The sequence below is a fragment of the Eubalaena glacialis genome, chromosome 3 (assembly GCF_028564815.1).
Source record: "Eubalaena glacialis isolate mEubGla1 chromosome 3, mEubGla1.1.hap2.+ XY, whole genome shotgun sequence".
Taxonomy (NCBI): domain Eukaryota; kingdom Metazoa; phylum Chordata; class Mammalia; order Artiodactyla; family Balaenidae; genus Eubalaena; species Eubalaena glacialis.
The window spans coordinates 97,357,035-97,363,112 of NC_083718.1; the positions used below are offsets into that span (position 1 = coordinate 97,357,035).

Genomic DNA, 6,078 nt, shown 5'->3' on the forward strand with positions numbered 1-6,078 from the left:
ATTTGAGAAATCTGAAATACCAAAATGGAGAGACGGTCTAGAAAATACTTGCCTGTACTTTTCAAGAATATCAACTTCCTTAATCTCTCTAACTTTTTCAATTTCCTCATCTTTAAACTGGTGATACATTAATACATACCTCATAGGTTGTTCTGAGAGTTAAATGAGATAATATTTCCTAGATGGTTCAGTATCAGAGTGCCTCGTTCAGTGAAAACTGAGGAAAAGATCAAGTTCAGAGACTCCTTAACAGTCCATTCTTAAGGGTGACTCTGAAATTTCCTCTAGATTTTCAGGAATAAAATACATTAGATGCCAGAAGGCCTTTTTAGTATCCTTTGCTTGTTTCATTTTTTGTAAATATCTTTTAAAAAAAGTTTTGTGTGTTCTTGTGAAAAAATTTAAACCATAAAGAGAGTACAAAGAAGAAAGCATAAAATCTTATGAAACTCCACATCCCAGAGATAACCACCATTAACATTTTTGGTGAACATCTTTCCAGACATTTCTTGATATACAGATCTATTTGCTAATTTACATAGAAGAACATGTAATGTTCTTACATCCAGCATGGTAATTATTGGCTTCCCATTTATTCCTACACAGAGTCTGTGGAGGTCTTTAATTCATTGCTGAACAATATTGGGGCCATTATTAACATAAGTTTTTTCTAAATAGGAAAGGAAATCTGTTCTCCATGAGGGCTCCCAAATCATGGCCGTCTTGACAAAATAAATTTAGATAAATGATATAGTTCACTGAACTCTGCAAAATGCCAAGCTCTTCATAAATAAATTTTATTTATAATCCTCATATCAACCTCGTAACTTAGGTGTCAATAGCCCCACTTTTCAAACAGGAAGTCCAAGACTCAGACAGCCTATGTAACTGGCACAAGATCACCCAGCTAATAATCAGCAATGACAGGGCACAGGCCAAGGTCTTTCAGTCTCCCAAGCCTACATTCCTTCCATTGTCCCAGGCTCCGAGTTCTTACCTCCCACTTCCCAACTCAACTCCCTCCACTGAAATGTGATGAGCCTCCAGGAGGACTCCTTCCATCTTTCACAGTTTTAACCCCTGTGAGCAGTGGCTGAGGTAGGATGTGGGTTTTGCATGTATGTCTATTCATGGAGTAATAAGCAGTTACGGGGGGAGGGGTGATACTAAAATTAAACCAAATCAAACCATCAACTTTCATGCATTAGTTTCCTCTCACCTCTCCATAACTTTGTCAAAAGAATGTGTCTGTCATCTTATTCTTCCCTGAAATTGTGTTCCGGTGAGAATTTCCTTTCAAGGTTGTCCTCAAGGGAGAGGAACTGGTGATTTATAAAAGAGAGAAAGAAGGAAGAAGCAAAGAGAAGAGAAAAAATGAGGAAAAACAAATCCAGATGATCTTGGGGGTCTCATTTTCCTCCATTTGAGAGCTTAGGAAGATGATCACTCAACAGAAAAATCATAGATGTTCCTAGCTGCTGAGCTGAGACAGGGACTTAAATCAGGAACAGTTCCACAAAACAGTTACCATTGTTCCAGACTCAGTGGACTAGTGGTTCTCTTTCCTTAGCATAAAATGTGTAGAATTTTGCTGTGGAGGGTCCCTGTCCTAGAGAACTGTCCATGGTGTGTTCAGGCAAGCTATGCCCACGGTGGACAAGGCTCTCTGTGGGATAACGAAAGCCGTTTCTGCGATATTCCTATCAAAAGTTGGAATAGCCTGAATCTAGTCACAAGGAAACATCAGAAATACCAAAATGGAGAGACAGTCTAGAAAATACTTGCCTGTACTCTTCAAGAATATCAACGTCATGCAACACAAAGAAAGACTCAGGAACTGTTCCAGATAGGAGACTAGAGAGACGACGGTGAAAAACAATGTACGATCAGAGATTTCCCTTTGCTGTAAAAAATATTAGTGGGCAATTGGTGGAATCTGAATAAAATCTATAGAGTGGTAATAGTATTGTATCAGTGTTAAAATCTTGATTTTGATCATTATAAAGTGGATATATAAGAGGATGTTTTCGTTTGTAGAAAATACACACTAAAACACTTAAGGGGAAAAGATATCATGTCAGCAATTACCCTCAAATGAGAAAGCTGGAGAAAGATAAAGAAAATGTGATAAAACGTTAATATTTGAGAAATCTGAATGAAGGGGGTTCAGAAATTCTTGGTATTGTTTTTGTAACTTTTCTGTAAGTACAAATTTTTGTCAAAATAAAAAGTAAAAAAAAAAAAAAAAGTTGAACATAAGTAAATGATCTGAAGGATTCCTATCTTGAAATCATTATGATTTAAGTCCCTCATGGTATAAATACTGCGATTCTACAATAACTATTTTTAGAAGAATAAACCATGGGATAATTCTTTAAGGCCTCTATTTGTTCCTAATATAGAGTAAATATTAAGCCATGAGTTCAAATTTACTTGAACAAATTTTAAAAGATGTGAGTTATCAAAATCATTTCTCACCTTTATTCTTCAATCTAGTTCTCCTGAAATATAAAATGTCAAACAAAAGTTTGACAAATTAAATAAACATTAAATACTTGATTTGTTAGCATATTGATTTCAGATCATCTGGATTTATAGTTAAGCTGTATTTTCATGTCTACCTATGTTAAAAAGCACTGGAAACTTCTTTATGTGAACAAATAACACAGTTTAATGATGCCTATTTAAAAAGAAGTCTATAAGAAAAAAGTGTATAGTGTAGTGTGGAGAAAAGAACATTTCACAGAGACTCAGGAAACATTCTAGATAACTAGTTAAGTAATTTTATGACTTTGGACAAGTCACCTGACCTGAAAAATACACAAATTGGAACATTATAATAGCAAAACAGGGCTCCCACTATGAGTTGGACATTTTATTTAAGCTTAAATAATCTCTAAGTTCCCTTTAAGTATCAACATTCTAACACTTGGAATACAGTGTATTTATTTTAAATGGTTATGGAAATGTATCCTTGTGGCTGAACAACTTTTGGCCATAGCTAGGATGTATTGTTGCTACTGCTTGGGGAGGAACTCTACTGCGAAATGGGAAATGAATAGAGGAATTGCCTCTATATCCCAACACAGAGATGGACAGCCTGAGGGCTCACCCACTGGCTTTAGAAAAATGTTATCTTCCTCTTTCTGAAGGCCTACTTCCAGATGTCCTTCCCAAACTGACCACCCAACCTCCAGTTGCAATCCTCTCCTCCTCTGTCCTAGCAGCCACCCTGGAGGCCCACTTTGCAGAGCCGTCTAATGTCTCTGCATTACTCTGCTTCAGTGCTCTGCACCTGCAGTGGCAGTTGGGTCCTGGAGGTTCCTGAAGGCAGGTGTCCAGTCTCTAGGCCCATGGTGATCTGTACAAATTGGACGCTCACTCGGTACAGGAAGTACTGTAGGCTGACTAATTCAGGAACATAAACCAAACCACCGTAACTAAATCAACACAGCATTTCCGGAAACAGAAGCTGAGAGAAAGAGAATGGCTGTAACCTTGCAAAAAGCTCCACCTTTCACTTAAATCTAGGGGGAAAACCTAGGTTGAAGAAGAAGAAATCTGACTCTCACCCTCATTTCAAGCCACATTCCATCAAGCCTGTCAAGTGGAGGTTTCAGGCATAGCTCCGTCCAGGGCTGGGCTTGAGACCCTCCTGGTTAGAGATCTTGCCTTCCACTTTCAGGTGTTGGGGTTCTAGAACCAAGTAGGAGAAATTTCCTACTTCCTGTGGTCCTGCAACCATGGTTTGTTATAGTCCAATCTCATTTGCTTACTCTCATTTCTAGCATGCCTGGGTGTTCACATTTCTTTGAGTTTGCATATACTGTGTCTTGTCTGAAATGCCATTACCCCCAGTCTCCATAGCAAACTCATCCTTCCTTGAAAATGAACCCAAGCAGTCACCTCTCCCAGGGAGTCTTTGGCACACTCCTGAACTCCTACATTTTGTGCACATGCTTGCTCCATTATAGAAAAGATCACATTGTGTCATATTTGTGTATTGCTGTGTCTGTCCTTCATGTTACTCTACAAATGCTTTGAAATTGTTAACCACATCAGTTATCCTTGGGTCTCCAGTGCTTAGCATATGCCTAGCTGCTGGCATGTTGCAAAGTAGGAGTGAGGAAGGTTAGACAGACCTCAGGTCCTAGTCTGAAGCCCTCTGCACGGTCAGAAGTCAACCTGAGGACATAAGAAACTACAGACCAACAGAGTTTGAGGTTTCCAGTGTGTGTCTCTTGTCAATTACCAAATGCAAGGTCACTTAGATAGTAGTAGATGTAAAAGGCTGGGCTTTGAATCATTCCTTGCTGGTATAAAGATGTCCAATCCTTTCATTTAAAGGTTAAATACTCTAATTGACCCACACAGGAAACATCACAGGAAATCATGTTTCAGTTCAGCCTCTGCTCTAATTCAACCACAATTTCAAAATAGTGCAGATTCTGGTAGAGATTGAGAAAGCAAAACTTTGTTTAGCCAGCAGCTAAGATTCTGCTTTTGCTCAGTTCTCTTCCAAAGCCCTTGCATACATATCTGATATTTCTTATCTCCCAAGGGAGTTCCTTAAGGGCAAGATTGTTTGCTGGACAAATATCTTCCTTCTACTTTGCCCCCTTCCTCCCAGGCACAGTGCCTGGCCCTAGGAGGTACTTAACATCTGATTATTAAATTAATTCATTAAAAAGTCTAGTCTTTATTTTTTAAATTCAAAGCGCAATAACCCCTGAGGTGCTTTGGGAATCTAGAGCCCTTTTCCCCATTCCCATGCCTCATTGTTAGGTGAGTGAGTATGGTTCTAGGGGACTTTCCCCTCCATTCCCAGTAAAATCCTTGCAAATATTGGAAGGAGAAAGTTTTCATCTAGAGTTCCCTGTGGTAACCTTACCCCCAGTGACTATAGTGGTTACAGAAAGCCAGGACCAAAACTTAGCTATCACTTTCTGAGTCCATAAGACCTCAGTTATTAGTTATGGGACCTGAATTAGAAATCATTGCAATATCAAGTTTGTTTTGCAAGTCATGCAAAGTTGGTGCATGTCATATTATATTTATCAATATTCTTGTTTTGAATACTAAGGATAATTTTATTTGGGGGAAACCTGAGGATCACAGTGGTCTTCCTGCCCTTTAAAAACAACCAATCTAAGCATCTCTTAGTGGTGTCTAGCTTTTACTTCTCAAAATACAGGTTCTGAGCATATCCTGTGTCCTTGACTCTGAGCTGGGTATTGTGATTTATAGCAGTCCTTCTGTTTAGTGTCTCTAAGAATCACAGTGGGAGTCACTAACTTTACTTTTGAAAATTTCTCAAATGAAGAAGATCTGCATCTCCCAGCTGCCTTTTAAAATAGCTATGACTGTTGGTTCTCTGCTCACTTTAAAATCACAAGACAAATCTTCTGAAGACCAGCGCATGTAGGAAATCTCCCCAGCTTCATCTTGTACAGATGGCTCTGGTCAACAGAAATGACCAGACAGAGAAATTCAAGTTCTGAAGCAATTTAAGCACATAAATGCCCTGACCCAAAGAGATATCAGATAATGGGAATCCGGTTAATTGAAACTCCTTCCGGCCTGATTGCCTTTTGAGGGTCACTAGAATCTTGTTCATAATTTTACTACCTGCAGTAAATATCTGCAAAAGTTTCAGGAAATTGTAAAGTTACTAGAGAGGTATATAGAGACTCCTAAGAAGATATCCTAGCCCACATAATATGGTTCAGGTCTCTGCTCTCAAACCAGATTAAAATATCACCAATCTTACCTTTTGCAGGCTCTTTTCCTCAGTCTTTTAGGCAGAATTGGTGATTATCAATGAGGCTCCGAGACAAGGCTGGTAACACGGATGTCGGGGCTATTTGTGTAAAAGGAGAAGTGAAGGGGGAATAAATGTGATCACACTGTGATGACAGGAAGCCCAGATGAGGAGACGGAGGAAGTGGGGCTGGGCCCGCCCTCTTTAGCCTCAAAGATACAATCCTTCCCCCGTGGGTTTTAGAAGCTTACTCCACAACCCACCCAAATGTCTAAACCAGTTTCTCTGCAACTCAGGAAAAACTGGAAGTCCAAGCT

At 39.2% G+C, this 6,078-nt stretch overlaps 1 protein-coding gene across 1 annotated transcript in view; it reads right to left on the reverse strand.

Annotated features, from left to right (window-relative positions):
- Nucleotides 1-5,859, reverse strand: part of CD53 (CD53 molecule) — a 32,211-nt gene extending 26,352 nt beyond the window's left edge. Inside the window, exon 1 of the mRNA XM_061186192.1 lies at nt 5,771-5,859. The gene's annotated coding sequence lies outside the window, so the exon portion shown is untranslated. The remainder of the gene's footprint in view (nt 1-5,770) is intronic.
- Nucleotides 5,860-6,078: the final 219 nt, after the last annotated feature.